The following is a 27,749-nucleotide window of genomic DNA, read 5'->3' as shown; positions in this document are numbered from 1 at the left end:
TTTTCCCGATACCATTTATTGAAGAGACTGTTTTTACTTCATTATATGCTCTTGCCTCCTTTGTCAAATGTTAATTGACCATAAAGGCATGGGTTGATTTCTGGGCTCTCAGTTTTAGTCCATTAATCTATATGCCTGGTCTTGTACCAGTACCAGGCTGTTTTCATTATAGTGACTTTGTAGTATAGTTTGATATTAGGTAGCATGATTCCTCCAACTTTGTTCTTCTTTCTCAAGATCTCTGTTGCTATTTGGGGTCTTTTGTGGTTCCATCTAAATGTTTGGAATATTTATTCTAGATATGTGAAATTTAAAAATTTAAAGATAGAAAGTACATTGACTCCCCATAAGGATACATTCAACCTCTTGTTTGCCATTAACATTAGGAAAGATTTGACTCATAAGGCAATACCTACGAATTTCCATGCATCCGCCCTTCATGACTGGCACTGTTCCTCCCTAGGTCTCTACATCCCGAAAGTCTGTGCTTTCCTTTTCTCTGTTAAAAATCTAGTACAACTAGATCACTACTCCCTTCTGCTTGTACTTGTGAAGACAAATGAATTACTAGATGTAAATTATTACTTTTATGTTTATATTCTAATCATATTGCATATAAAATACTTTCACAGGTAAGGTTCTTAGTGTAGTACCAAGTCCGTGATAAGAATTGCATAAATGTGACCTGTTATCATTATTGTTCACAGCACTCTAATCCCTTTCCCTGCTTGATTTAAACAGGTCTTGCCTCAAAGCATCCTACCCTTCCTTGTAGTCCACATGTCTCCCAGACAGTTGAGACACAGTGCACGTCTCCTTTGGTGAGCACAACTTCCCCACCTAATCCTCCTAATTTTCCCTTAAAATTGGAGTTCTGATACCCTGAAAACCCTTTACAGTCTTATACTAGGCACTGTTGAGATTTTGTCTGTTCACCAGAGCATTTTGTAATCTAAAAGGAGGTATGGCCTTAAGGCAGGATATTAAGCCTGTTTTCTTGGGGTGCAGCTTTCTCTCCTTTCCCCTCAGTGTAGGGTGAATCTTGTGGGCCCCCCTCGAAGTCTTCAGCCAAGAGTCTGGGTCCAGTGAGTGTAGGTGGGATCCAGGTAGAACCAGTTGCTTGCTCCTCACTAATTTTCCAGTAAGAGTAGGGCCCCGCCTCCCATTTAAAAACAGTGTAGAAAAGCTCTGAGTGGTAGGCTGAGAGGGTGACTTTCCTCTATGCTGGGAGCTGCCAGCTTTCAGTGGGGAGCCTGTGAGGGCTATGCAGAAAGGCTGTTTTCTCTCCGCAGCTCTGGATGCCTCAGGTGCTCTGAATGGATTGAAATGGACTGATTTCTGTTTACAGTGTATTTATGAGGATGCATTAAAAGCTCTGACATGTTCAGGAAACTGGGCATTTTGTTCATTTTATACCTAACTCTATATCTATCTCTCTATATATATCTATAATGTATATCTGTAACACTATAGTCCATTCTGTGAGGAAGTGTAAGATATTTGGCAGTAACCAGTGTTAGAGGAATTCCCATATTAAAACTCCCTGAGCTTATAGGTGACTATACTGAAGAGGAGTAAAATAAGGTGTGCCATGTTGCATATTAGATGAGACTAAATGAGGCAGGTAATGTGTGGAGGGATCGCACTTTTTCCAGAACTTCTTAATATTCTGTCATTGAATTAGTCCTTTTTATTTATGTTTCCTCAGGCCTTAGTTTGGGTCCGTGTTCCTGATAGATACAGTGATAAATTATTCATTTGTATGCAAATAAACAGCAGATGTTGGATGGGAGAAGTATTTGCAGAGTGAGAGAAATTCCTATAAGTAAAGGATAATCCTAAATAGCTACCTGAAATTTGCATCATGGTGCCTTATTTTCTTCATTGGTATCCAATTAGTCTGGTGTTAAATAAGCTGTGAGCACTCGTGCCTAATAGAGCAGGAAGGATGTGCTTCAAAGGGTGAACCTGCATGAAATTCAATTGATAATGGTTGTTTCCATTGAAGGAACCCTGGGATTTACAGTGCTGTGCTGGGTACTTTATACATAGCACCTTTATTTTCTTAATGCTCCTTCAAGGAAGATTTTGTTATTTGCGGATGACGTAACTAAAACTCAAAGAGGTTATGTGACGTGTCCAGAGACACCATTAAGTGGAAAAGCAAGGCTTGATTCTGTGTCTCTCTCTTCTTTATTTTTTATAGCTAGTTCCCTTTTCCCTCATTTCCATTCTCATTGTCTTCCTCACCCATTGACAAACCATTATAACAAGTCTGATGTGTATCCTTTTGTTTGTATATATGAATTCTTATAAAAATATCTTTCTTGTTTGTGTTCCTGTATTTTTAATTTCAGTAAATGGTATTCTGCCATAGATTTATTTCTCTTTTAGTTATCTGTTTATTTATTTAAAACATTTTTTTTCATGCAGCACTAGATTTTGAAGACCTATTCATGTGGCTGTATGTACTTCTGGTCCATTGTTGCTGGTGGTTGCACAGTACTCTGAACAGTACCCACCACATTCATCTGGTGACAGGCACCCAGATTGCTTTTAGATCTCCACCACGCTGAATAACCCTGCAGTGAACATCTTGTTCATCTCTCTTGATGAACCTATGTAGGACTGTTTGGGAATTGCTGAGCCACAGGGCACACATATGCTGGTTTTGCATTGGGAGAGCTTGCTGTTTAGCCTGCCGGCTCCAGTCCACATGTCTGCCAGCTGTGCAGGAGCACCCCTGTATCCTCTGCATCCCACTGAGAAAGCTTCTAGTTTTCTCATTTTTCTAATTTTCTAATTTTGGTCAGTCTATATGTGTAAAGTATGTGTATGTATATGTTTTAGTTTGCATTTCTCTAAATTTTTAATGTTTAGAAAATCATCTTTTCATATTCTTGTTAGTTGAACTTTCTACTGCTATTCTTTGTTTGAGTTCAGAGGTTGAAGGTCATGGTCAGAGTGTTGCCCATTTCTCTAGACCAGCACTGTCCATTTGAAATATAATGCCAGCCACATATGCAATTTCAAATTTTCTAGTAGCCACATTACAGTAAAAAGGTAAAAAGAAGTGAAATTAATTTTCATAATATATCCTATTAACTCAATAAATATAAATTGATAAAGCAATTATTAATAAGATGTGATATATATATATATTTATTTTTTTCTAAACCAAGTTTTCAAAATCCCACATGTATTTAACAATGAAAATACATCTCAATATCGGGTTTCAATGATTGAAGTGAAATGTCAGTTTACACAAGTAAAGTTTTGTTTAACAGAAAAATACTTTACATTGTTTATAAAATTTTAGATATGCCCGTTTATTAGAAAGTCCTTCTTATATTGAAATAAAATCTTCTACTCTTTCATTTCTAGTCATTAATCGTAATATTCCTTTTCATGGCCACACAGGCAATGTGTAATCTGTCTTTGAGAATACACCCTGATAAACGTTGGATTATAGCTCTTGAGTTTCTCTTTCTTCACAGTGTTTTTCCTTCTTGGTCCTCAACATCTCCATTTCTGAGTTGTACCTCACATGACATAGTTCCTTCACCCAAACACACTGGGTTGTTGGGTTGATTGCATTCCCAGTTGTCTATATCTTTTCTAAGATGGGGCACTAGAAGCAGCATGGTTCTTTAGATGCAGTCTATGTATGGAGCAGTGTCCAGATGAATTCTAGCTTTCTCTGACCCAGACACTCTGCCACCACCAGAGTAACTTGAAACTAAATTAGCTTTTAGAAATCACTTTTGATCTTTGTTAACAAATGCTTGTTGTCTGCCAGTTTATGTGTGGATGTTTTTCAGGCTCCCACCGTACATTAATATATCTATAAAAGGATAAATCAGATGTGACTTCCTACTCACAGAAATTTCTAAACAAAGGAAATCAAGCTCATAAAATTTGTATAAATAAAATAGTAAATTCTCTTCCACTGAAGCTCCCTTCCCCCAAGCCTTGTGAACCCATCCTCAGAAATAACTGTAGCATGTCTTAAGTGACTGGAGAAGTTTCTTGGACCTGAAATTAGTGGAAAGCCTCTTCTTCCACTAGCATCCATTCAGAATGAATTAGTAGAACAATCTGAATATGTTGTTAATCTGACATAAGGATTAGTGAGTGTATTTACTGCAAAGGCAAAGCCAGCACACAATCTCATTTTAATAAGAATAATATGATATAGTAAGGTAAAGTTTTATCTTGATATTATTGATGTAGTTCATTATATAGATATACCAAATTAAGAGATAATGATATGCAATATGGTAGGCATCCTATTTAATAAAAGAGAAACATGCAAATTGACAGTACCTCTGCTACACCCACCAGCCAATCAGAGCAAGTATGCAAATTAACCCAACCAAGATGGCAGCAGCCAAGGAGCTGGAGAGAGCAGGAGGCTTGGGTTGCCCCCAGTGATGGAGGAAGCCAAGCTTCCCACCCGCCCTGGCCAGCCTTGGCCTCCACTCAAGGCTACAAAGTTTCAATTATAGAAGATAAATAAATCCCAGATACCTGCTTCCAGCTGGCCCTGGCCTCTGTTCAAGGAGGTGCTGAAAAAAAAAAAAAAAGGAGGGGCTGGGAGCTTGGGTCGCCGGGGACCATGGCCAGCCTGAAAACAGCCATCAGCCCCTCACCCAGGTTGGCCAGGCACCCCAGCGGGACCCCCCACCCTGAAGGGGCTGTGGCCAGTCTGCAAACAGCCATTAGCCCCTCACCCAGGCTGGCCAGGCACCCCAGTGGGGACCACCACCCTGAAGGGGGTGTGGCCAGCCTGAAAACAGCCCTCAGCCCCTCACCCAGGCTGGCCACACCCTCATGAGGTGAGGGTCCCCGCTGGGGGGCTTGGCCAGCCTGCAAACAGCCATCAGCCCCTCAATCAGGCTGGCTAGGCACCCCAGTGGGACCCCCCCCCCAACCCTGAAGAAGGTGTGGCCATCCTGAAAATGGCCCTCAACCCCTCACCCAGGCTGGCCAGGCACACCAGCGGGACCCCCACCCTGATCCGGGACACCCTTCAGGGCAAACCAGCTGGCCCCCACCTGTGCACCAGGCCTCTATCTATACTAATAAAAGGGTAATATGCTAATTAGACTGGGAGACCTTCCAGGAGACCTTCCGGACGTTCTTCTGGACAAAGCCCTGGTGGCAGGGCCAAGGTAGAGGCGGTTAGAGGCCAAGAGGGGAGGGCAGTTGTGGGTGATCAGGCTGGTGGGGGGTGGGGCTGTTGAGGGTAAGCAGACCAGCAGGGGGGGTCAGTTGGAGGTGATCAGGACAGCGGCAGGGCAGTTTGGAGTGAGCAGGCCAGCAAGGGGGCAGTTGGAGGTGACCAGGCCAGTGGGGAGGGGAGGTGGGGGCAAGCAGGCCAGCAAGGGGGGCAGTTGGGGATGAGCAGGCCAGCAGGGGAGGCAGTTGGGGGTGAGCACACTGGCACGGGGGGTAGTTGGGGGTGAACAGGCTGGCGGTGGGGCATTTGGGGGCGAGCAGGCTGGCGGCAGGGGGAAGTTGGGGGCGAGCAGGCCGGCAGGCAGAGTGGTTAGGGGCAATCAGGCAGGCAGGCAGGCAGGTGAGCAGTTAGGAGCCAGCAGTCCCGGATTGCGAGAGGGATGTCCGACTGCTGGTTTAGGCCCAATCCCTGTAACCCGGCAGTAGGACATCCTTCGAGGGGTCCCAGATTGGAGAGGGTGGGCCGGGCTGAGGACCCCCCCCCCCGCCCCCGCCGTGCACGAATTTCGTGCACCGAGCCACTAGTTAATAATAAAGAGTGTGAAAGATTATAGGATAAATGTAATATCATTAAAATGATCATATTAGGATATAACTTTTATAGCAGAAAGAAACATGCTATAACAAAAGAATGAAAAATGTGGTTGCTTGCAGTTTACAGTTTCATATTCAGACTTGGTCACTGCTCAGCCCAGGGCCAGTGGAGAGAAAGGGACACAATCCAGACTCAAGGCAAGAATATAGCAGATAAAAGAATCTTCCTTGCCCTGGCCAGTTTGGCTTAGTGGATAGAGCATTGGCCTGCAGCCTGAACGGTCCCAGGTTCAATTCTGGTCAAAGGCATGTACCTTGTTGCAGGCAATCCCCAGTAGGAGGAGTGCAGGAGGCAGCTGATTGATGTTTCTCTCTCATCGATGTTTCTAACTCTCTGTCCCTCTCCCTTCTTTTTTGTAAAAAATCAATAAAATATATTAAAAACAAAAAAGAATCTTCCTTGTTTTTGCTATTCCTTCGTGTTGACCATAGACTTTCCCTGACCATATATTTAGAGAAAGGTAAAACCTTTAATCCTTAAACTAGGTGAGGACCAGCTTGAGAAACACACCATGGAAAGAAATAATCTAGGGAATGGGAAGATAAGTGGGCCTGGAATCATCCTTATCTGACCCTTCTGAACCCTCCCTGACTTTATCATTTCCAGGAAGAGTTTCATTTGGACCATGGCAGCTATGGATTTCAATGATCTTAAGTTTTGTTAGAACAGGGTGGCAGGAGAACAGACAAAGAATGAAGAAAAGAAAAACCCAGTTCTGACTCAAGAGGATTAAAGATGGACTCTCTGGCTCCAATTGCTCTCCAGAATCCTAGGACTTAATTCACTTTTGCAATAGTCTCCTAAGAGACACTGCTGGTCTTTGCAGGATCCCAAAGATGAGTGATGCACCACTTGCACAGTCTGATGGGGAGGTGCTGTGACAAGCACACAGACAACAAAAATCAAGGGCAGAGTGTGCTAAGGGGTCTAAGAGAAGCACAGAGTGTTGTAGGAGTTCAAAGGCAGCCTTCAAATTTAATTTAGTTTCAGGACTTCAAATTCAACTATTAAGTAGATAGTCTTTGAGGTGAACTTTATAGGATGGGTAGAAGTTCCCTCAGAAGGAAGTCCCAAGTGGAATTACGCAGGCAGAGTTTCTTGCCTCCTGTACTTAAAGGGCTAAGTAGTAAAGGCTTCGATGCCCGTGCTCTCCAGGTCTCAGAGCATTGTGAACATCACGCAGACTAGTCTCTGAGCTGTGAGACAAGAGCTTTCTTGACAAATCTTGTGTGGTATTGGCCAGATACCTGGTCAGCAAGTATGAGTCTGAACCCAGGATACAGATGGAGTCATGCCTTTCACTTCCTCTTAATGGCAAGTAAGAGTTATTGACTAGGGCATCTGTGCCAATGACTATCTAAAACTACCATTTAAGATAGGACATCTTTAAGCTCTATAAGTACTAAATCTCAGGTAGCCAACTTCAGTGGACTAGAAACAATCAAGATACTATTATTCAAGCCTTTTCTCCCTTCCTGTATCAGTCAGAGTTCAACCGGGGAAACAAAACCAATAGGAGATATATATTAAGAGATTTATTCCAAGAAATTGCCTTACACAATTGTGGGGATTGGCTGGGCAAGTCTGAAATCTGTGGGGGCAGGCCGTCAGGAAGGGCAAGCTGGAACTCTTGGGCATGAACTGAAGCTCCTGACCGTAGGTGAAATTTCATCTTCTTGATCATCCGGGAAGCCTCAGTTTTGCTCTTAATGCCATCCTTCAAATTGTGGGCTTTAATTACATTGTATGGCAACACCTAGATTAATGTTTGACTGAATAATGGGCCCATAGCCTCCAGTGGTCGGCAAACTGTGGCTCGCGAGCCACATGCGGCTCTTTGGCCTCTTGAGTGTGGCTCTTCCACAAAATACCACGGCCTGGGCGAGTCTATTTTGAAGAAGTGGCGTTAGAAGAAGTTTAAGTTTAAAAAATTTGGCTCTCAAATTAAATTTCAATCGTTGTACTGTTGATATTTAGCTCTGTTGACTAATGAGTTTGCCGACCACTGGCCTAGCCAAATGGCATGTAAAATATATCATCACACTTCTCATAGACCAGACCTGACATTAGGGTGAGGGCAGGTTATGTTAATAATGGGATCAGGTAACTTACAGCAATGGCAGAGGGGACTCAACCAAAAATATAAGCTGTTGTGGTTATATGAATCTATTTATATATATGAATATGTGGAATAGACAAATCCACAGAAAGCAGATTTGTGGTTGCCAAGGGCTGGGGGCAGCAGGAAATGGGGAGTGACTGCCTCCTGAGTACAGGTTTCTGTTTGGGGATGATGTATATATTCTGGGACTGGATAGTAGTGATGGCTGCACAACATTGCGAATGTACTAATGCCACTGAATCGTACACTTTAAAATGGTAAATTTTATGTTGTGTATATTTTTTCTAGTAAAAAATAATCAAATGTAACTATCATTAAACAGCACTCTGCAAAACTGACTGCTATAGGCTCAAGATTGGAACCCACCTCTCATTATGGGTCGGTAGGGTATAATTTAAAAGGCCAGTTTAGTGTGTTTACCTTTGGGGATTCAGGTCCTTGAGAAGTGACAGCCTCAGCCCTTATACGCTTGAGATGGACATTGTCCAAACCTATTGTTCTGAATCCCCAGCTTATAATGTGAGGGCACAGGCAGGCTTTGCTTAGATAGTTTGGAAGTATATTGAGTAGTAAAGATAATACAGGATTGGTGGCTTTCACAGAGCCCTCGATGGAGATCTTCAAATGCAGGGAGCTTTTGTTTCCCGTGTGCCTGCTGGGAAGACGGTCATGAATCTCTGGCCTGTCAGAAAGAAAACTGAGATTTAGCTTGGCTGTTGTGCTTGGGTTCCTGGGAATATTTTATTGCCATGGCTCTTCTCCATAAATGCTGCTCAGACTTGCTCTTTACTGGGAACTGTGATATGTGAGGCCTTTCCTCTGTGTATCGCATGAGCTCTCGCTCGGCTTACGGTGGATGTCAGCATAATGATCTTTTTACAGCAGTGACAGTTTAGAGAAATGTTTTTCAAATTTGTGGCTACTGACAGACATAGATGAAATTCCCAACTAGAGTTATGGATCACCAAGAAAATGGGCTCTGACAGTGCCCTGGAGCCAGGGAGTGAAACGGACCTTCCCTGGGAATGGCTACACAGGGCAGACGTGCAGAGCTGATGTGCAGAGCTGCACAGGGAGGGCCAGTGTGCAGTGTCCTGTTTATGTTCATGCTTCTTCCTTCTCACCTGGAAACAGCACATGACAAGAATTCTTCTGGGAAATCATTTCAGCAACATTAAGTATGTGAAGTCACTAAGGAAGGACCTATATTTTGGCGTAAGTGGGACTTCAGATAACTGAAAGAATCTTTGGGAGGTCCTATGAACTTCATTTATGGCACTTTTACAAATTAAAGATAAAATGTAAAAATGACTATTAATCATTATGTGTGCTGATTTTATATATAGATGATTTTAGCCTTTAAAAATGTATTTTAGACAAAATTAATTTCTTGAGGTGTGAATGTTCCCATCCTTAATGACTCAGTAAACATATATTAAAAAGGCTAAGTATAATTTGATGTGGTTCTTTCCACAAAATTGAATCATTCAACTTACACATCTAAGGCATCCTTTGACTTATTTGGGTCCCCCAGTCCTGCACATGGGAACGTAAGAGCAGCTTTATGTTTATGGAAGAATATTCCTGCCCAAATGTATTTTCCAATGGCCTCACACGATGTTCAAATGGCCACTGTTAGGACCCACATTTCAGGCTCACCGGTCTCTAGGGGACACCTATTGAAAGGCACCTATTTATGAGTGTGGGGTAATATGTTAGATGTCTAAGATGTGCTGGGCACTCCGTACATATGATTTCATTTTTTAAAAATATATTTCTTTATTGATTTCAGAGAGGAAAGGAGAGGGAGAGAGAGAAACATCAATGATGAGAGAGAATGATCCATCGGCTGCCTCCTGCATGCCCTCTACTGGAGATTGAGCCCGCAACCTGGGCATGTGCTCTTGGCTGAATTTGAACCTGGGACCCTTCAGTCTGCAGGCTGACACTCTATCCACTGAGCCAAACTGGCTAGGGTGTGATTTCATTTTTTAAAAACAATTTTGTGAGGTATGTGTTATATCATAAAACTGACCTTCAGAAAGGTAACTAACTTGCCCAAGGTCACACAGAGAGTAAGTGACAGGGTTGACTTCAAACCACGACAATCTGATCGTCAAACCTTGTCGTTTTCCATTGCTCCTTGCTAGCAAGGGTTTTTAGGATTTTTAGCCACAGAACTACTTGTAATGTCTGAGTCTGTTTGAGCTGCTATAACAAAATGCCACAGACTGGGTATCTATAAACACAGACTGGGTGGCTTATAAACAACAGATGTTTATTGCTCACAATTCTGGAGGCTAGAAGTCTGAGATCGGGGTGTCAGCACGGTTGGGTGAGGGCCCTCTTCAGGGTCACAAACTTTTCCGTGTGTCCTTATGTGGAAGGGACTAGAAAGGTCTTGGGGTCTTTTTTTTTTCAGTGCACTAATCCCATTCCTGAGGGCTCCAATCTCATGATTTGAGCACCTCCCAGAGGCCTCACCTTCAATTACCATCACCTTGTGTTTAGAATTTCAATATATGAAGTTTGAGGGAACGTTAACATTTAGACCATAGCAGCTGGTCACCAGAAAATGGGGCCTAGGACACCTACAGTTTTAAAGACCACTGGGTGATCCAGAGAAGTTTCCAGGTAAGAAAACCTGGATAATGGCAAGAAATTCACTTAAAGCATTTTTGTTCTCTTAGAAAACACAGTTTAAGCACAGCCCCTGCTTTGGAGCCTGCCTCCAAGTATCCTGTTCGACAGTTCACCAGGCCTTCTCTGTGCTCATGTACATGGCCCATATGTCTGTAGTCACACTTGTCATACTTTATGATACCTGGCACAGGGCCTGGCGTAGAGTAAGATCTTAATGAGTGTTTATTGAATTAATCAGGTGGAGGTATCCAGGAACATCTTGGAGAATGGGAGGGGCAGAGGGAGACCAAGGATGAGCTAACTGGACTTGAAGATGAGCCCCCTATTTCTGTGTTTGCTGAGGATGGATCAGCTGGCCCTGAAATATAAATGCAGTGACAGACTTGCTGATAAAGTCCAGGCTTTCTATTCATTGTGTTTTCAGCTGTAGGGAAGGTTGATTTCCACAGTGGATTTTTTTTTTTAACTAAGTGCTTTCATTTGTGTGTATGTTTATACATTTACATGCATTTTTGCCTGAGATGTACACAAAGAAATAATTTTCAGAAAGACTTCAGAGAGTTAAAATGTGGAAGTCCATATGCTTTAAAGATTCAAAAATCCTCATTTTGGCCTCTAAGCTAATGATCGGGTAACTATAGCCTGCTGGCCAAATACCTCTTACCTTTGCACAAAAACTGAGCTAAGAATGATTTTTACATTTTTTTTTTTTTTAGTGATGAAAAAAACAAAAGAATATTTAATGACATCTAAAAATAATATGAAATTCAATGTCAATGCCCATAAATAAAGTTTTATTGAAACCCACCCATGCTGGTTCATTTATGTATTATTTGTGGCTGCTTTTGTGCTACAAGAGCAGAGTTGTGTAGTTGCAACAGTCACCATATGGCCTACAATGCCTCAAATATTTTCTATCTGATTTTTGCAGAAAACATTTGCCAGCCTCTCTTCTAAGCCATGCTAGTGTCATTCTCTTTTAAGGCTGGTAGGAAAACAGAGGAGCTTTGTTTCCATTGTTTCAGGAGCCTTCTTGCAGAACATATTGATTTCATTTATAGATTTCTATTGATTTTTGTTGTTACTTTAATCTGTGTTGTCATGAAGGGCCTGGAATAACTGTTGTACATTCTTAAGGTACATTCTAAATAGCATCTGGAAAATCTCTCATGATTGATTTTGGTAAAGCGGCTTTAATTTTTAAATTGCTTTTGAACTTTTCCATTTGAGAGTGAACACTAAGGGGAAAGGGTGAGATGGGTAATAACAGCCCGTGGCCTTATGCTACCTCATGGGCTGCCATGAGAATTAATGAGACAATGTATAGGCAGCATTTTGTGCTTCTCAAGGAAAGATGACACAAAAGTGTAAGACATTATTAATAACACACAGAGGGCCTGTAGGTAATGATCTTCATTTCTGACTCATAAAATAGGTTTCTACTAAAACAATTTGGATTTGATGATTAAATGCATGTTTGTAATGAGGCCAAAGTAGCAAGAAAATCTTGGAGTAATGAGAGAGACCATTGTGATTTCAAGATATATAAATGTCTTGATTTTTAAAATAGATGACTTTGAGCAGATGCTTCTGAAAAATAAAAGTGAGGAAGCAGGGAGAGTAGGAAAATGAAGAAGAAAAGCCAATGGTGGATGTATTTCTGGGATGGGTAACCTGTGGACAACTGGGCTTCATCTGCTGGGGACCCTCTGAGGCACTGTGTAAAATTAAGCCTCAGATTGTCTTTCCAAAGGAGGTTGGAATTAGTGAACTCATTAAATGATAAAAATGACCCATTGCCAGGCTTTGTGGTCAAATATTGTGCCAGGAGTTTTGCCTAAATAGTTTTGTTTAATTCTGAAAAAAGTGTGGAAGGACATCTATATATATAAAAGCCCGTGACCCTAACGCCATAACAACCAAAGACCAGTGCGGGTGGGCAGGGCTGTGTGATTTCACGTGCTGGTCTTCTAGTATTTAATAATATTTAACAATGATAACTGAGGAGTTAGTATAGATTACATCAAGTCATTTAGTAAGTGTTAGGGCTAGAATACAGATCCAGGTCTGTCTAGCAGAAGGAAAGCTCATGCTCTTTCCTCTGTACTATAAAGGAATGTAATTGCCACCTAATAGGACTGAAGCTTTCCACATTGAATCCGAGCTGCCCACTCTATCCCCATTAGCTTTTTCACCGACCAAAGCAGCTCCATTCTGACCAATCAGGACAGTGACATTTGGACCAATCAAATTTGAGGATTAAAATTTAAGTTGTTTCTAATTTGTAATGTTGGGAGGATGGCTGTATGTCAGGAGGTTATTGCTGCAGTAACAAATAACTCCTAGAACCTCAGTGATTTAACCACAACTTAGTTCTTTCATTACATGTCCATGCGGCTGTCAGGGTGGCTTCATGTTGATACTATCTGCACTTGGGGATCCAGGCTGATGGGGCAATGCTATCTGGCAGTGCTGGCTCTAGGGTGAGGTAATTGAGGCACCACTGGCACTCACTCTCAGGGTCATAGAAGTGCCACCCTGGCATTTACCATGGGAGTGAGTTCCTCTTAAGTTGGGTACTGTAGTGTGAACCCTGAGAAAGAAGACACCCACTAAAAAGGGCTCCTGATGGCTACCTGGGCTAAAATAGTCCTGGCCAATGTTACTCAGTAGTTAAGAGTATCAGCTGCACACTAAAGGGTTCTGGGTTTGATTCTCGGTTGGGGCACAGTGCGGGGGGAGGGGTGGGCAACCAATTGATGTGTCTCTCTCACATCACTGTCTCCACCCTTCCAACTCTAATGAGGATTAATAACAGCACAAAAATATAAACAAATAAAAACAACAATAAAAACAAATCCTAGCAGCCATTTCTACACAGGGAACTCACATGAAAACTGCACTTCAGGGAGAAGCCTGAAGTGAAATACTTGCTTCTGCACTGAACTGCCTGCCTGCACTGTGTTTCTGCCATGTGAGCCAGCTCTTATAAAGAAGTTCATGGAATCCTATTTCAACCAATAGGACTGAGCTTTCCACATTCAATCGGAGCTGTGTGCATATATCCCATTAGCTTTTTCACTGAATCAATCAAAGCAGCTCCATTCTGACCAATCAGAACAGTGACTTTTGGACCAATCAAAATGTGAAAATTTGGAGTCCTCATTTGCATGAGGATGAACCAATCGGGGACTAGGGGTGGGGACTTCTGTCTATATAATTCAGCTCCCCTCTGGTTTTGAGAGCACACTTTCCCCCCTCCCCCCTCTTTTTAAAAATATATATTTGATTTCAGAAAGGGAGAGAGAGAGAGAGAGAGAGAGAGAGAGAAACATCAATGATGAGAGAGAATCATTGACTGGTTGCCTCCTGTATGCCCCTTACTGGGGATTAAGCCCACAACCCTGTCATGTGCCCTGATGGGGAATCAAACCATGACCCCTGGTTCATAGGTCGATGCTCAACCACTGAGCCACGCTGGCTGGGCCACACTTTCCCTTTCCACTGAAGACTGGAGTAGAGCAGTGCAAAGCAGACTAGCATGGGAAGAAAGGAAGTTTTGGACATGCAGGAGTTAAAACAATACCCAGAAAAGATGTACTAACACCTGTGAGTGGTTGAAATGGAGTAGGACTTGCATTATCTTTTTTAGAAGGCTGAAGAAGAGGGGGACAGAGTGCTAGACTTGAGTCTAATGAGCCAGGGCTAAAGGTCTTCTTTATTTTGATATCCTAGGCAGTGGTCGGCAAACTGTGGCTTGCGAGCCACATGCGACTCTTTGGCCCCTTGAGTGTGGCTCTTCCACAAAATACCACATGTGGGTGCGCATGTACAGTGCGATTGAAGGAGTACCCTAATTAAGTTAATAACAATGTACCTACCCATATAGTTTAAGTTTAAAAAATTAGGCTCTCAAAAGAAATTTCAATTGTTGTACTGCTGATATTTGGCTCTGTTGACTAATGAGTTTGCCGACCATTGTCTAACGCTTAGTATGTTGTTGGGCACATAGAGATGCTCAATCAGTCTTTATAGAAGTAAATTCAGCTGAATGTTATCCAGGATGATGGCAAAAGATGCAGTCGGGAAAAAGTTCTACAGTGACTGGGCCGTAGACCAGGTTGGCATGTGCAGCTCTCGTCACATTCAGAGGAGGTGACCTAGTTTATCTTGCCAAGCACCCCATTGAGGGCTTTCCTTTGCTCTCTTCACAACTGGCTTCACAAATAAGGGGTAATTTCCCTAACTATACCAGCTGTGCCTCCTACTTCCATAGGAAGGGTTTCTGCTATCATCATTTTAATATAAAATTATCTCCTTTTGCTGGCCTGTACAAATACATTTTATGGTCATGGTTTTGGCCACATTCTTAATATAGAGTCATTCCTAGAAATTCAGTAAATGTAATACAGAGAAAATGAAACAGAAATGAGAACCCAGCTAATTTGTATTAGAGATGGGTGAGCCCATTTGCAGATTACTGAATTTTGTAAAATAGCCAGCAAAGAGAAAACAAATAATTCAAACAGCCAGCACTGCCGAATATAGGGGTTTTCTTTCCATTTATTTTGCTAAGTGTGGATGGTTGTTAATTACGTATTTATGACAGTACTTTATAGCTTAATTATGAGTGTCCTGAGCATGTTTTCTGAATGTAATGAAATCTGGACTGCATGGAGCCCTCTTGCTCCATTATTCTGCTATTAAACTTTATCTGAGAAGTGGTTTAATTTTGCTATGGAGTTTGTGGATTAATTATATTGGAGTAATTTAGCTGGGTTCTCATGATCAAACTAAAATACCAGAGAGACATTCTTATTTTTGAGAGATTTTATAAAGTTTCTACTTTTAGTGCATACAAATAATGCATTTGATTATTAGAACTATTTTGGTGTTGAGTTCTGAGGGACTTATGAGCTATAAACGTCAGAGCAATCCTTTTATTTACAGCTTAGGAATTAGATGCTTTGTGTTGAACTTGTACCCTGAGTGCACATCTTTCTTTTTCTCCTATTTTTAAATTAGAGAATTAGTATGTTGTTACACTTAAGCTTCTGTGTCTTAAGATGGGATTCAGTTTTGACTCCTATCTGGTACTAATATTGGGTCAGATAAAATGGGCTGTTGATGGCTTTGGGACACAAATGATCAGATTTTAAGCAGGCAGAAGAGGGACACTACAGTCTTATTGATGACCACAGCTAAAATGAGTGGATCTGGAAACATCAGTTTAATGGATGTATGTTTTCCAACTTGGAAATTCTAGATCTATTCATGCAGTATTAGAAAAGAAAAGTGTGTGTATTTTGGTTTATTTGTATTGTTTAGGGCTACCCAGGTAAATAAAATTATGTGTGACTTGCAGATAAAAGGGGCTGTTGCTGAGGGATTACTGAAATTTAGGGAGTGGGGAATATCTCAGTAATTTTATTATTATTTTATTTAAAGACACAGGATAAAAATTGCATGTATGTAATGGTCCTTTAACTAGAAGTAGCTATATACCCCAGGCTTAATTTCTTCTTGTACTTCTGAACTTTAAGCTTTTGCCTGGAAGCACTGAGAATCTATCATTGTTATTCTTTGTCTATTGTTTCTTGCCCATGAACCCAGCTTTCCTTCCATTGGGCATCTAGTACTCTTGCGAGGTTGTTTATCAGTAGAGAGCAGTGTGGAATGAAGCTGTCAGCTCATTAATGGAGTGTGTGCGTGATTTAGGTGCAACCTGGAATTCAGGAGGCTGAATGAGGAGGTTTCACCAGGCGATCTTTGCTGTGGATCCTGCACTTTATTTTCCTCAGCAGGACAATTTGGATTTGAATAACATTTTCTTTTGGTTATAACCTCTGTCCGGCTCCTTTTAAAGGTGTGAGTTATTGTCATGGGAACCATAGAACTGTTGGTCTGTGGAAATGCTATGCAAAGAAAAGCAAAGCAAAACAATATACACATGCACACATAAACACATGTGCACACTCACACCATGTCTGGGAAGTGGACAGGGATGCTGAGGCTGGGAGGAGGGAAAGGAGGTGGGGGATAGGGCCTTGGTAGAAGCAGCAACAAAGAAATAAAATGAGGGTCAGGACATGCTGGTGAACGGAAAGAACAGACTGCAAGCAGGGTGTCTACAAGCCTTTTGTTTTGGGCAAGGTTCAGCAGCTTCTTGCTAAGCTAAAATCTGAGTTCCAGCCTCAACATCAAAGGATAGAGTATAGAAGTGTGGGTTTGAGGTTGATAGACAATCTATATATATAAAAGCCTAAGTGACCGAAGGACTGAATGACCAATCAACCAGTCGACGGGTCGCTATGAGGTGCACTGACCACCAGGGGGCAGATGCTCAACGCAGGAGCTGCCCCCTTGTGGTCAGTGCACTCGCACACCAGGAGTGCCACTCAGCTGACCCACCAGCCTGGCAGCAGCCACTTACTCCCTCAGTAGTCCTGCAGGTCCAATCTCCGGAGAACGGGCCAAGCACTGATGAACTGGCGCCACTAGCATGATCCCGACAGCGGCGCAGGCATCCTGGAAGTTGGCCTCGGGCACTGCGGCCGCTTCCATCCCTAGGTGCTCCGCAAGGAAGAAACGATATAAAAGCAGCTGCCAGGTGGCTCCTGACAACTGGTGCAAATGTCAGCAGGACAGATCCCAGGCCAGCAAGAGCATCCCACCGCCTGCCTGGAGGGCCGATTGCGTCCCGGCCCCCCTTGTGCCACTGTGGAGGCACAAGCCTCTCCCGATCAGGACTGACTGGGCGCGAGCCCGTGGCAGATGCAGGGGGGCGCTGGGATGAGCGGGAGCGGCAGGCAGAAGTGGCAGGTGGCGTTAGACTGCTGGTTTCGGCCCAATGCCCACAGGCCACGTTGAGGGACCCCACCCATGCACGAAATCGTGCACCGGGCCTCTAGTAGTTTAATAACTAGCATGGGTAGGCAGCATTATTCCTATTTTACAGATGAGAAAACTGAAGCATAGATAAGTTACACAAGTTCTCTAAGATAGTCAAGCTGATAAATAACAAAGCTGGGATCTGAACTCCCATGTCTGGCTATGGAGCCCATCTTCTTAACTGCTAGATTGGTCTCTGATCCCACTACATGTTGTAATAAAACATATGGTAGCACACAATGCTCCTTCATTTTGTAAACTTTTGAATCTTCTGTGGTCCTATGGCCTTATTTGTTGGAAAGAAAAGCTACTATATTTCTGTTGAATTCCTGAAAGCATAAGATAATTGTAGAGTTCTGGATCATGCTTAGAAAAACCTCAGACAGAGTGAGCTTTGGCTCCAGTCTTCGAAAGAAGCAAATCCACCTGGTTTATTCTTTTTTTTTCTTTTTTCATAACTGTTTCCCACTTTCAACTGTATACTTCCCACATTAAAATTATAAGGGCATTATGGCTTTTCTCCCCTGGTGTTACCCACGGAGGGACAGGCGCATTTGGCATCAGAGAAGTATCATTTGGAAATGGTTCTCTCTTAAAGCCAAGGGTCTAATTCATTTGAGTCTGTGTTTTCTAGATGATTATGTCTTTCATATTTTTTAATTGCTTTCTAGTTCTCCAAGTTTCAGAATGTAGTTCACTGTTTTCACTTTGGACTTGTTCGTTGCAAATTCTGAAATGGTGTTATTACCATTACTTTCTCTGACTGAGAAATTAGATAATTTTTTTTTTTTATCCAATAAGTCACAATGTGGATGTTACACAACATGGAATACAGAATCCATAGTAGGCTGTATGGTGCTCTTATGCTTAGAATTTGAAAGTGGAAATTTGGGATACTTATAAGAATATATAAGGGGCCTCCCTAGATGGCGGTGTGCGTGGCAGTGATCGCCAAGGAATGTCCCCATGGAGAATGAGCTGAAGTTCCACTATATGGTGCACATGTCCCTGGACATGGTGGTTGCGAGGTTATCTACAATGAGGAAGGCCCTGGTGGACCAGAGGGAGCTTTACCTGGGCCTGCTGCACCCCACAGAGGACTACAAGGTATATGGCTACGTGACCAACTCCAAGGTGAAGTTTGTATTGGTGGTGGATCCTTCCAACACAGCGCTTCGTGACAATGAGATCCACAGTATGTTCCGGAAGTTGCACAACTCCCACACAGATGTGATGTGTAACCCCTTCTATAACGCAGGGGACCGCATTCAGTCCAGGGCCTTCGATAGCATGGTGACATCTATGATGATACAGGTCTGTTGAGTGAGAAGATTTCTGCCTGTTGATTGAAGAGAAGTGCTTGGTACCTAACTGTATTGTGTAGATTTTTATTTATTATCATTTACCCCACATGGAGGCAAGGCCAGATGGGGTGCATGTCAACTAAAGGTCTCGTGACATCAGATTTGGTGGTTTTCTTCTGCCGAGGGTTTAACTAGAGAGAGTTTAAAGCAGAACTTCTCAGGGATGGGGGCATACAGAGGTCCGGAACAAGATAGCAGGGAGCCGTTGTCCCCACAGGCACGAAGGGGCTGGTTGGTAGGAGCCCACAGAGCTTGCAGCCCCGGAGAGGCTTTAACCATGGGGCAGCCTCTCTGTCCCACCGGCTGCTCTTGTGGCGCCCTCCAGTGGCTGACCAGGTGGGGTGCTGTATAAGGCCTCCATAGCTGGATTTAGAACTTCCTTCACAGGGAGAAGTGCTCCTTCTGGTCTTGCATCAGCCTGATGTCTGGACTTGGCCCAACCTTGGGAGGCAGCTGTTATAAGATCTAGGCCACATCGTGTAACTGCAGCATCTCACCTGTGGCTGTTGCTTTCTGAGCACGAACGAGCCTTTTCCATCTGTTAGTGCACAGTGTTTCTAGTGGCTTGAGGGCTGGACGGGGTTAGGCTCTGAGTCCCCTGCTGTGCCCCAGGCTTGAGGGCAAACTGCCTGCCGGGGGTGGGGGGATGCAGGGGCTTACATTTGAGGAGGAACTGATGTAATTAGATGTCTACATTCTGCGTCTCCAGAGGCTTGCTCAGCCAAGTACAGAGGACAGTCCTAGTAGTTGACAGTGACTGACGTGTCAGCCCCTTCTGGGGTCAGGCAGCCCAGGTTCTTTGCCATTTTTGTGTCCTGTGGAGTAGGAGAGGCGACAGGGACCTGCTGAGTCTGAGCCCCACCCGCACAGTCTTGCTCCAAGTTGTGTTCAGCGCACACAGCTGTTGGCTAGCTTCCTTGATTCAGCACCCCAAGACAGTCATTGAGACCCTCCCTCCTACCCTCAGTCACTGGGGAGAGGGTCTCTGACCAGGAGGAAGGTGGCTCAGATCCCTGGGAGAATGGGCTGTAACATTGGTGAGCCTCGGGCTGGAACTGGGAGATGAACTTTTCTCTGCACCCTTTTGGATTTCCTTCCCTTTTAACAAGCACAGGATTGCTTTTTAAAATTACAGAAATAAAAACAACAACAGCTAGGAAAGTGTATTAAAAACATGTCCCAGTCCTCCTTCCCCGCCTCACCGCAGGTGGAAGTGGAAACCTAGAGTAGGGTTGAGAAGTACCAAGCAGGCATTGGTTGCAATGCCAGTGGACTGTTGGCCCCTTCTCACAGGATTTCTTCCCTGCAGTCCATGGTTGAAGTTGTTTTTTAAAAAATATATTTTATTGATTTTTTTTACAGAGAGGAAGGGAGAGGGATAGAGAGTCAGAAACATCAATGAGAGAGAAACATCGATCAGCAGCCTCCTGCACACCTCCCACTGGGGATGTGCCTGCAACCAAGGTACATGCCCTTGACCGTAATCAAACCTGGGACCTTTCAGTCCGCAGGCCGACGCTCTATCCACTGAGCCAAACCGGTTAGGGCCATGGTTGAGGTTTTGATAGTGATCTCTCCTGCCTGAGTAGTGGCTCTGGTAGGGATTGCAAGTTGCCGACCCAGTATCCATTCTTCCTTGCTTTCTTACTCACTTCCCCAGTGTTATTGAGGACAGTTGGCTAGACAAAAGATATTTCCTACCTTTCATAGCACACAATGATAGGTAGTTTTTATGGCATGTAAGTGAACGATGTTAGGAGAGACTTCCAGGAAAGATACTTTAAAAAGGGGTTCATGTGACCGATGGAGTCCTTTGCCATCTTCTCCGTTCTTCCTGTCCAAAACTTGAATGAGATAGCCGGAGCTCATCCCCTAAAGACAGGGAGCAAAAACCTAGCAGGAGCGTAGGTCTTTGCTGACATACCAGCTCTGGGCTACTTGCATTCAGCAATTTTTTATGTAAAAATAAAATAAAATAAAATAAACCCTTGTTGAGGCAAAAAATATACATATATATATATAAGTAAACAAATAGTGTTGCAACAATAATAACAACAACAAATGTGAACTGTCTGGGATATGCACATAACATACATAACATCTGAGTGTTCCCCCATTGTATGAATACGCATGTAGGAGATATATATTTTCCAAGACAGATGTATGCAGACCAAAAGTCTGGACCCAAATGATCTCAATTCACATTGAGAACTTAAGAGAGGATAAAATTTTTAGGTGGGTGGATTGTTAATGGCCGGCTAATTTGTTTTTCTTTTCAGTGAAAGTTACAGCCCATTTAAGAATAATCTGGCCCTTTAGGAACTGTTGCCTCTTGGTTGATAATTTGCTGCTATTCCAAGCAGCCATTAAAAACAGTCTGAATTCAGCTACAGTTGTCATGATCTAAACATGACTTCAGTCTTGTAGCCGGAGGTACATATCCACCCACAACATAATCCAGCCTCTAACAGCCTGCATGCTGGTGAGGAAGCTACTTTCTTACATATACGTTGACTGTGAGGCTCTTGTCATTTCTGGTCAGGGAGCCTGTGAGACTGAAATTCAGGGTTGCAGTTCTGAATATATGATGTTGATGTGGGACCAACTAGGGCAGTAAATCTGGTACTTACATCTTGGTATTAGTATAGTTCTTGATTCATCTGTGACTTTAATGTTCTCAGGATTCTGTTCGAATTCTATATTTAGGATCAGCTGGTTGTGATTTTATTATACATCATCCAGTGAATGGTGGAATAATAAATTAATCAAAATAAAAACTTGGTGCCTGTCATTGACTATACTTCTAAGTAAAGGAAAATGTCTATGGCTTAAACATGAATTTCCCAAAGTTTTCCCAAGAGATACTTTTTTAAAAAAAGTAGTTCCATAGGCAAATAAGTTTTTGAAATGCTGCATACTCTAGGTCTCTACTAAAGATTCATAAAGCACATGAACAGAGTATAGGTTCCAAGAAGTCCCACAATAAATAATGCTGGTGAACTTTGTTAACCCAACATGTTCTACTTACTTGACTATTAGCCCTTTCCCCCAAATATCTAATGGAATAGTGTATCCATTTGGTATATTTTTATTTAAGCAAATTTTTCAAGACAACGGTGATTGAATTTTACTTGGAAATAACAGGAAAAAAGTCGTTCTTTACTTATTTGCACAGCAGCTGTCACATTTCAGGAAAAATTGTGAAATAAATGAGCTTTTAGTTGGATGAAACTAGGAAACACTTGATTCAAAAGTATTATATATGCTTTTAATATTTCTGAAGTTATTTTTGCTTTCTATTTATTGATGGTGTGTTATATCCTGCCTATCTTTCAACTCCCAATCGGGAAAGAAACATGTCTTGAATACTTGTTGATTTGGAGGATAGCTCTGTTATCTATGAATGGATGTTAAAGTTTCTTTGCAGACTAAGGATGGAGGGTAGAAGACACATATGAAAAATGGAAATTAAGATGCAGCACAGGAAGTACTATGTGGGTGTTCCTAGGGTGTTAGAAACTCACATAGAGAGAGCCCTGCCTTCATCTAATTGATGGTTTTGGTAACATGTGAAGGGTGTCAAAGGGACTACTGTTATTGCAAATAATTTTGGAGCCCACTGGAAGTATGGGTTCCTTCACCCGACTGTGAGCTGCATAGTACAGACTTTGTGTGTTTTTGTGTCATTAGGTCCTAGCACAGTGGTAGGCACATGATAATCAGGAAATTGTTTTTTTTTTGCATCTTCAACGAACTAGTAGAATTGAGGGCAGAATGTTTTGACTCCACCTGTCATTCAGATAATATTTCTTTGCCTTACTAATGCTATTTGCTTCAAACAATAAATAGAGATTATTAGTTTATTTTAAATTCAGTTCATAATGAATTTCACCTATACAAATAATAATGCAAAGTAAAAATGAAGATGATAAACATGCACAGGTAAAATTTGATATGTTTGGAAAACCAGTTGTAAAACCAAATCTGTCTGGAATACTAGCTAAAAATGCAGGTTCTTGGGTGCTACCCCTACACTACTGAATCTGAATCTATAGGGTTTAGCCTAGGAATCTGCATCTTTACAGCACATTGGGTGATCCTTATGCAGATTAAAGTTTGGGAATACTGGTTAATATGTAGGATTCATGATTTTGGATGTGGGAAAGGACACAAACAATACTATTGGTGGCAGGATGTCAGGACAGTACAACATCAAGTATTCATTGATTAGTTCAATCATTCAATACATAGTTTATTGACATATGTATGTGTCAGCCTCTGTCTTAGGTTCTGGGGAGGGGGTGTGGTATGGGAGGTGTTCAACAAGATCAAAACCCTATTCTCATTAAGTTTACATTTTAGTGTGACTATACACAAGTAAAAGTAAATATTTTCAGGTAAATAATTTCAATGAATAAAGTGTAAGGAAGTTTTCATGTAGAACTTTTTAGTATATCATCAAATGCCCAGAGCCTACAGGAAGGGAGATGCTAGATGAGGTCTCTGAAGTCAGCCATCTTTCCAGTAGGGGCAAGGATAACACTGGAAGTTTTCTTCTTTTGATTCTCTTGGTAATATCCCTGCTACTTGTCTTGGAATGTAGGTTGTCATGATGATGAGATGAGGCTGAACTGGCTGGTGGTTGTGAAAAGTTGCTTTGTGAGAATGAATTTTTGATCTATGAAAGCTTTTGTCAAAACATACTCCTTGGGTGGACATCAAGAAGGGAGTAAAGTTGGCCAAGTGTCTGCAGGCCAATATCTATTACTCTGGGCTGACAGGGGAGCCGTGGCTACAATCCTCCTCATTGCTAGAATATATGGTGAATTATGTTATTTTAGTCATTTCATCAATAATATTTATACATCTACAATTCAGAATATATAGATTTTTTTCTTGAAGTTCTAGGAGTCCTGCAAAGCATTGTTGTTGGTATGCAGTATACCCATGTTATGACTTTAAAATTTTGATATATGATATAATATAAAGCTTAATTTTCTTGTGGATGTTTTGTTGGTGAGGTCAAAAACACAAAATCACAAATTGGCTACATTTCTCCAACTATCTGGATGATTTTCAGTTCCCAACTAACTTTGTTGACTGCAGGAAGGTTGAAAATATTCCAAACTGTTGTGAGTGGCAGAATACTGAATTAATTGTGACTTCTTGTAAAGTTCCATGCCTTCTTTAATCAGGGCAAAAGGCAAAAATTTGCTGACTCACTAGCATCCTCTCAGGTGCCTGGTTTAAACTCCCTAGGAAGATGACTGAGAGGGACCATGGGGTGCTGTAAGATGCTAATTATCTCTTGCAAAACACACTTAATTATTAAAATGTATTATTTCCCTGCTTATCTGTGGAGGGAGAAATATAGCTCCATTCTTTATAGGAAAAGGAATGATATCACATCTTGATGTCTCACAAAGGGACACATAGGTAGGAGGAAAAGGAAGAGTTTAAGGAAAGGAGCATTTCAAATTGAATGTTTGGGAAAGCATCTCTTCATGGGGTATTTTTTTTATTCTTTGGAATCAATTTTTAAAGTAATGACAGAAACCTCATTGCTTGGAATACTTAACACCATTCATTGGCTTTTCTGAAGAATCAACTTGCACCTGTGAAGAACTGGGTCAATTAACATAAGTTGACCCTCCCCATTTTCTATGACAGTTGGCAAAACAGTGACTGCTCCACATTTCACTCCCACTCCAAATTGTCGGCAGTGTCTTCTTAGTGTTACATAACCCCTGGGGAGGACAAGTCTGCATATTAAAAAAAACTAATAATGCTTCCTAAATTTTCCTGTCTTTGCAATAAAAATAGCTAAGATTTTATTTGCCTTTCACCGAGAAACCTAGAGTTTACTTGCCCGTGGCTTCTTCAATTCTTGTAAAAATTCCATCTTGTGAAAATTAAGTGGACACAGCACTGCCCTAAAATTTGGAACTTACCCAAATGAAATTTCCTGTCAGCCTAGTCTTTTAAAAATATCAGCTCTATTGGGATATAATTTTCATATAATAAAATGCACTCATTTCAAGTGTACTGTTGAGATAGACTCTTTCTACCACACTCAAAGCTTTCCTCCTGCCCCTTTGCAGTGGTTCCCCTCACCCTTGACCCAGGCAACGATGATTTCTGTTATTATAGATCAGTTGACATTTTCTCAAATTTCAGAGAATTGGAAGATTCAGCATGTTGTCTTATGTCTCTTTTGCAGAACATGTTTTTCCTATTTATGAAAATTATTGTTTATCATTGTTTTCTTTTCATTGCTGAATAGTATCTCATTGTATGGGTGTGCTACATTTGCTACTACTTGAACATTTATGTTGCTTCCAGGATTTAGCTATCATGAATTAGCTGCTATGAGCATTCACGTACAAGTCTTTGTGTTGACATGTTTTAACTCTTCTTGGGTAAATATCTCAGAATGGGATTTTTTGGACATAGGTTAAGTGCATGTTTAGTTTCTTTAAAATTGCTAAGGTGTTTTCTAAAATGGCTGTACCATTTTACATTCCTACCAGCAATGCATAAGAATTCCACTTTCTCTACATCTCTGTTCACACTTGGCATTGCCTTTGATTATAACTTTTTTAAAAATTAATTTTTCATTTTTTTCTTTATTAAGGTATTACATATGTGTCCTTATCCCTCCATTGCCCCCCACTCCCCCATCCATGCCCTCACCCCCTTGATGTCTGTGTCCATTGGTTAGGCTTATATGCATGCATACAAGTCCTCACTCATTTATGGAATATAATGAACAACATAAACTGATCCAGAGACAGAGAAGCATCGATCAGACTGTCAAACCTCAGAGGGAAGGTAGGGGAGGATGGGGGTAAGGGGGAGAGATCAACCAAAGGACTTGATTATAACCTTTTAATGGATGTATGCTGATACCTAGTTTTATTTTGCATCTTTTCAAAAAATTTTCAATTATAGTTTATTTTCAGTATTATCTTGCATTGGTTCTGGGTATACAGCAAAGTGATCCCCCAATATAGCCAGTACCCACCTGGCACCATACATGGTTATCACAATATTATTGACTATATTCCTTATGCTGTACTTTATATCCCCATCACTATTTTGTAACTGCCATTAATTTGCATCTTTTTTATTGATTTCAGAGAGGAAGGGAGAGGGAGATAGAAACATCAATGATAAGAATCATTGATCAGCTGCCTCCTGCATGCACCTTACTGGGGATTGAGCCCACAACCTGGGCATGTGCCCTTGACTGGAATTGAACCTGGGACCTCCTGGTTCATAGGTCAACACTCAACCACTGAGCCATAAACTCGGCAAATTTGCATCTTGGTGTGAGAGTTCTTTTTTCTATTATTACTTTATTTTACTTGTTTCATCACCATGTATCCCCTCTATGCCCTCTTTCACCTCCACACCCCCACCCCACAATCACCATACAAGAGTTCTTCATATATCCTTTATACCAGTCCGTTGATGTATATGTAAACCTTGAGTATTTTCTCCCAGTCTGTGATTTTCCTTTTCATTTTTTCTTAATGGAGTTTTTCTAAGAGTTCAGTTAATGTTTTTCTTTTATGCTTGTGGTTCAATTCTTAAATCTTCCAACACATATTTCAATGTATTACTACTAAATTCTGAAACCAGAAACCAGTCAGATCAGGTGAGATTGCTGACTTTAATTTTATAAACTTAGCACAGAAATTTGAAAGAAATAGTGCTGAATGGCCTGGAGATACAGACCGTGCTGTTTCCTGCCAACTTCAGTCCAACCAGGTTCACTTCTAGGGCAAGCTTGAAAATCTAGATTGATTAGCAGATCCCTGGTACCATTACAAGATGGAGCCAGGTCTCCAAATTGGTCTCTCAGGGAATTCAAGGTAATCTTGGTGACTAGTCCACACTTCCTGAGCCTTCCTTAGGGGAGACTCCTTTGAACCAGAGCAGACTGCTGACATGAGGGAATTTACCTTGTGAGTTTAAAGTGTGCCTGTCCATTTTTGATGTTTTCTTGAACATGAAAGGAGTGTCACTCCCTTATTCTAAGAGGCTAGTACCATCTCTGAAATAACAAAGTGCTTCTTTTCTTTTAAATCTTGGATAAGTCAACTATTTAAATTGTCCAAACTGGCAGTAAGGAAACAGGACATCCATGGAGGAGAGTGGTATAATAGACACACTGACTAATGAACTTTCCTGTAGGTATCCTAGTTAATGCTTTTAGGACAAGATCTAATAAAGCAGAAAGCCACCAAACTATCTGGGAGGAAGTCACAAAGTTTCATGTAAATGTGCAGATCCAACTTGAACTTAGGGAAACCAGAGATAATGGGAAAAGGGCTTCTGAGCACAGTCACTGCTCTGCCACATAGCAGAAACAATGGCTGTGGGTGGAGCCACAGTCAGGAACCCTCAATCACTCAAAACCTGTTATCCCAGGTTTTACCATATCTCTTGTCTATCATCATGATGGGAAATGCCATAGTTGAGTATTTTGGGGGCAGGTTATATGAAAGTCCTCTAATTAGAATAGGAACATTGAATTCTGTTGCTGGCATAGATTTAATGGGAAAATATTACTTTGCATTTGTTGGTATCATCTGTTTTATCTGTTTCATAATATATATATAATATTATTCTTAGTAAGCATAGTGGCTAAGAGCAAAGGGTCTAAGATCAGATGGATCCTTTTCTCCTCATAAATCTCTTACCAGCTATATGACCTTGGACATGTAATTGTATCTTCTTGAGCTTCAAGTTTCTCAACTTAAAAATGGGGATATAACAAAATCCATCTTAAAAAGTTTTCTTATGGCCCTAACCGGTTTGGCTCAGTGGATAGAGCATCGGCCTGCAGACTGAAGGGTCCCAGGTTTGATTCCGGTCAAGGGCATGT

General features: G+C 41.7%; 1 protein-coding gene and 1 pseudogene across 4 annotated transcripts in view; both read left to right on the top strand.

Annotated features, from left to right (window-relative positions):
• Positions 1-27,749, top strand: part of LHFPL3 (LHFPL tetraspan subfamily member 3) — a 529,678-nt gene that overhangs the window by 21,217 nt on the left and 480,712 nt on the right. The gene's annotated exons all lie outside the window — the stretch shown is intronic.
• LOC308247189 (trafficking protein particle complex subunit 2-like protein) lies at positions 18,419-18,815 on the top strand (annotated as a pseudogene). The gene has a single exon. The product of its transcript is annotated as a trafficking protein particle complex subunit 2-like protein (transcript).

The sequence above is a fragment of the Plecotus auritus genome (assembly GCF_963455305.1).
Source record: "Plecotus auritus genome assembly, chromosome: 4".
NCBI classification, from domain to species: domain Eukaryota; kingdom Metazoa; phylum Chordata; class Mammalia; order Chiroptera; family Vespertilionidae; genus Plecotus; species Plecotus auritus.
Note: the sequence above shows the minus strand (reverse complement) of the source record. Positions and strands in the feature narration are given on the sequence as shown.